The following is a 5,825-nucleotide window of genomic DNA, read 5'->3' on the forward strand; positions in this document are numbered from 1 at the left end:
ATTTCTGTGATCTTTAAGGGGCTTGTTCTCCGACATCCAGCAATTTAAATGAATGGTTTTACTTAGGCCTACACTAGACGAAAAGACCGAATATGTAGACAGGTGCTGACGGATTCCAATTTGCAACACCTGACGGATGCTGACGTATGCTGACAAATGCTGACGGATCCCAAAAACCATCACGGATCCCAAAAAATGACGGATCCCACTTGCATCCGCAACGCATTCGTAGGTATCCGTAACTCTCATCGGTGGATACAAACATATACTCAGTACTTTGTGACGGATGCTAACACTGCATTCTTATGGATACTTACTTATAATCACGGATCCGTTAGTATCTGTAAGCCACTAACTGATTCAAACATTGTATTCGTATGGATACTTACTTTTAACGCAAACGAAAGAATACGTGGTCAGGATTCTTGTTTATCAGCGAAAAGTCTTCAGATGCAGACGAATACCAAGGATACAAATTTTTAACATCCTGACGGATGCTGACGGATACCAAAGATTACCAAAAATCACGGATCCCATACACATCCGTAACGCATTCGTTGGTATCAGAAACTCGCGGTGGATGCAAACACGGAATTCGTTTGCTTACTTACTTCGTGGCGGATGCTAACACAGCTTCCGTAAGAATACTTACTTTTTATGTATGCGTGGCTAGCACTCTTGTTTTTGAGCATATATTTTATTTTTTAGATTGGTCATATCTTTCCCCCTTTTTGTACCTCGGACACCACAGTTTGTAACGTCAATACAAGTGAGACAATCCACGTTACGCTAGATACCAGGATACTCGGATTCGTAAGGATGCGAAATGGTTTTTTTCTGCATTCGTGGCAGGATTACCAACAATGCACTGCTCCAGTGGATTGCTCCAGTGGATGGGATTCCATTGGAGCAGTGCATTGTTGGTAATCTTGGGATATCTTAAATATGTGACCAGTGCTGTCTCCAGCTTTAAATTTATTTCCGTCCCTAACATTGGGGTGGGGGTGGGTGGGATCGGGGCGAAGGCCCGACGCGAGCGCCGCAGGCGCTCGCCAAACTAGGGGGGTCCGGGGGCATGCTCCCCCGGGAAAATTTGAAAATTCAAACCCTCTAAAACGCTATATCACGTATTTTCGGAGGCAAAATTTCATTTCGTAAAGTAGGACTACCGACACCCCACGATCTCAAACAAAAGGCTTTGTTCCGACTGCCCGCCCCTTGGTCGGCATTTCGCTGATGAAATATATTGTTCGTTAAGCAGTGTTGCGTTTACACTCTGAACTTTGCATGATACTTTTTCGTCGTCATTTTCACGTATTTGTTGATAAATTGTGGATAGCTCGGGGGCTGGATAACGCCGCGGGTGTTGGCATTATTGGCCGAGGTCCATTGACGCATTTCAGCTTGTAAGGTATCGTAAGATCGTATTGAAAGGAATGTGCATTTCTCGATAAAATTGAACACCTTTCTGCTCGTCGTCCAGCACCGTCCAAAGGGTACAGATTTGCAGATCGGTGGAAAATTGCCAACAGCGATCATGTTCACAGTGCTGGGTAAGAATACCGTCGCGGGCTACTCCCGTATAATTTTAGTGGAAGATCGGCAAAAAATATACAAGATCGATTCCTAATATTTTCCCGTGAAAACAGGTTTACATTCCCCCGAAAATTACGTATGTAAGCTGTAACAGCAGCGAGTTGGAAAACGCGGCTAGACGTGTTGTTACCATGGTAGCAGCATCGGCGACAGCCTTTTGAAGTAGCGCCTGCGACAGGGCGTTCGTCATAATTCTAAAAATTAAATCAACTTCCCACCAATCACAGGCAGCAGGGGCGCGGACAAAGCGGTAACACCATGTCAATCACGATGAAACGCGGAACTTTACGAACACGGCGCTGCGAACTCGGTCCCAACTCCAAGCAAAAACGTGCTTTTGAAGATAAATGGCGCAAGAATCGGCCGTGGCTTCGTCACATCGTAGACGTAGACGGTGAGAATATGGTTTTTGCCATCTGTTTAAAGTTTGCATCAGGGGGAAAACCTCCTTTGTTGATGGTTGTAGAACTATGAAGATAACCAGTGTGACGGTTTACTGAGGCCTCCGACACACACACGACGGCCGAGTAAAGAAAGATAATTTCTGAACTGCCGTGTCAGGTTCATAATGAATTGCAGTCTCCCGTTAATGTTGATTTTAAAACGTACAAGGGCCTGGTGATTCCGATCGGCATTGCAAAATAAAACATAGAATAAAAGTGATGTCGATTATTACAGATGTTTTCTTGTCATGCTTGTTCATACACCAGTACACACACATCTTTAACTATATGGAAACAAATTGGGCGGGATGCGTTCTCCGCCCACAACTCGGGCGGCCTGCATACGAAAAGAGGCTGATTTCTGCCAAACCCCGAACTTTCGCCAGTAGGGCGTGTCTGGAAAATGTTTATGAAAAGAACAGGCGTACACCGCGTGTTCGCAACATCATCAGTTCGAGAGTCCCGGTCTCACCCGTAGTTTATGTTTGGACTTTGGTGCTACTCGACATTGGGACTTTAGCCTAAAGAGCCACAACTGTGGTAAGGCACAGTGGTAAGGTAAGATAACGCCGCACCACGCCTTCTTTTGCGCCACGCGAATAGCACACTGCCGATCTGTGATGTCCACACATCTCCCTATGTCGGAGCCGCATGCGGCGATGTTTATCTCGTGGCTTGGAAGGTGGAGACGTGGTGAAGAAAAAGGCAAAAGTCGATTAAATTTGAATTCGGAAGGCTATTTTAGTTATTGAATCTGCCATTTTAACCTTACGAAACTGCATTTTCATGTCATGAAAATGATGAAATTATGATTTTTTGGGACGGAATGGGTGAAATTTTTTTCCGTCCCAACAAGTAAATTTCCGTCCAGGGACGGGGGGACGGGTCCTGGAGACAGCACTGTATGTGACTCTGTATTTTTTTGCATCCGTACATTGGGGCGGTGTGTTGTGGGTAATCCAATCGTTGTCTCTCTGACCAATCAGACTGCACATCAGTCAGTTTAAAAATAAAGCGGAGATAGTCAGCGTTGTCCGTGAGGACCGCAATCTTTTTGTACCTCAAACTTTGAGTTTTGAAACGTTGAACTCGGGATATGGATTTGTACACACGTGTGTGAACTTCTGTAGTAGGGTGATGTTGAGGCGGTGACCAAACTCAAGTGGCAGTCGACGGACGGGACGGCGATCGAGGGACTGAAACAGCCAGCCCTGTTTTGTAGTTCGGCGTCCTGGAGCTATTTTACATCACTGTCCTGCGGATATCACGGCGAGGTATGTTTTATACAATGATTGTTTCCAAACAATACCCGCTTTGAATTCGTCTTTGTGACTACATTCCTTGTTGGCTAGTAGTTAGTAGCGCTTTTGGTATGCTTGGGCTGAACAGAAACCAAGGACGTTACATCTGATGTCCTTGCAGAAACTTATCAGAAAACGACATAACGGAGCCTTACAAAACACAAGTCACAAGCATGATACTTGCTGAGTAACTGTTGACTTATTTGGGAAAAATTTGAATCATCATCAAAACAGTACTTGTATACACATATGTTTGTCTCAAGTCTGGTATTTATTCGCATAGGAACATTCTGTTCCAACGGTGTTTACGTGTTTGTTTATATGCGACGTCTCGTACACAATGCAAAGTCCGGCCGGGGAAGCAGATCACACCTTGTCACTAATTATGCAACACTAGACTGTTTCTGCCGCGCCCTCCCGGGGGACTTTTTTGGTATGATAATGCGGAATGTAACGGTGATAATGGCTATACCACAATCAGATGCATTTGTTCCTGTTGTATAACAAGCCAATCACCATTTCTTTTCATATACATCCTAATTACTTTGACGGACGCATCCATCAAACATGGATGCTTTAGCTATCTCAAAATTTGATGGGATTATTCTTTCTCTTTTTCAGAAGGCGGGTCGACATTCTCTGGCCGTGTCAACAGCTGGGAGAACACTGGACTACAGGAAGGGCACAGAAGGAATTGAGCTGGGAGGGATCAGGGCGTAACTAGCCTGAAAAGAAGCGAAGCACTGTCACTAGTAGAAAGGAGACTTTGTGCTGTTGCGAGAAGCTGTACATACTGATACTATAAGTCATGTTAGTTGTACTTTACAAGCTGGATTCACTATCTGTATCCTGTAGCCGGATGTGGAAATTCCTTAGAGTTGGACATCGCGAAGACTTTGATTTGTAATAGAAACATGTACAGATATTCGTAGAATTTACATAAAAGTCAAATTGCATTCACGTTTGATCCTATATTCTATTTGGAAGTATAAGAAGTCATGTGATATTGGCGGTTAAAGGATTCAACTTTCCCTTAACATAATTAGATAACAGGGACTCTCTGTACATACCTGGTATAACCCATTCTTGTTGCAATATTGTATCTGTATACACATCATGTGGCAGACAAGATTCGGCCTCGATGACATTACGTCGTTTAGTTCTTCTCAGGACTGGTTTAGAATAAGATTATTCTGTGCATTCTTTTCTATTTCAAATCGTGTAAGCCTTTTATAAGAAAGTAATTGGGCACACATGATATTGTGATTTGTCAAATTTGCGGAAAATTCATTAAAGTGACTTTGTATCTGCAGAAAATCCCGTTTTGGATTCTTTATGATCTGATCATACGAAGAAATCCCTAAAAAACGACTTCGCATCCGCGGCAAATGCCGCATTGGGATTTCTTAGGATCCGACCATGCCAAATATACGAAGAAAATCCTATAAAAACGACTTCGCATTCGCGGCAAAGGCCGTTTTGGGAACCGTTCATTCCAGGTATTCGAAGAAAGCCTTTGAAAAACGACTTCGCATCCGAGGGAAATACCGTTTGGGGATTCTTTGCGATCCGATCATTCCAGGTATTCGAAGAAATCCCTAAAAAAACGACTTCGCATCCGTGGAAAATCTCATTTTGGGATATGTTTGAGTCTTTTCATTCCGGTGTGACAGCGATCTCGCCCCCCCGGCGATCTGGCCCCCCCCGGGGGGCGAGATCACTAGCATTTTCGCCCCCCTTTAGCGTTTTCGCCCCCCCCCCCCAAGAGCAGCTGGCTACTACATATTACAGGTGCGCTACCTGGTACTATACTGCACCTGGGGAGTAACGTATATGGTGTGTTACCTGGTACCTATATGGCACCTTATTACCGTACCGTAAGATGTCACACCTCGAAAGTCGATACTATATTGTTCGGTGCAAACATGACATTGAAATGAAAAAGACAATTTTTGCAGCTGAGGTGGCATAAAAACAGTGCTACTGCGAACGTATAAATCAACACCGTCTATGGTACGGAATACGTCAGCTATATGTTTTCAATTTGTCACAGTGTTTTCTTTCTTGTGCTGGAAACACTTCCAAAGCACTAACAAAAACACACGTGAATAATAGTTTCTCATTATAAACACTATCTACGCGCAAGTTATTATAGCTGTTGCTAAATGCTACACAAACACTGGTAAAAGTACCACTCTTAAGAAACACGGATAAATGCATCAGTTCCTAAATACTAGAAAAAAACAGTCATGTTGGAGTTGAAGATATCCCTTGGCCAGGTGCATATACCAAAATGTGCGTTATTCTAATTAATACCTAATATTTGCATAATTAATAAAGACATTACATAGTTATTTTGTGGTCACTTCATGGTAGAGACTTCATATTGGAGATATATAGGTTGCTTGAGGACAGGTGAATACAATGAAATACGTCTTATGTCAAGACTCAGGTATATGCAATAATGGGAATTCAAGGGATCAAA

The sequence above is a fragment of the Branchiostoma floridae genome, unplaced genomic scaffold (genome assembly GCF_000003815.2).
Source record: "Branchiostoma floridae strain S238N-H82 unplaced genomic scaffold, Bfl_VNyyK Sc7u5tJ_467, whole genome shotgun sequence".
NCBI lineage: Eukaryota > Metazoa > Chordata > Leptocardii > Amphioxiformes > Branchiostomatidae > Branchiostoma > Branchiostoma floridae.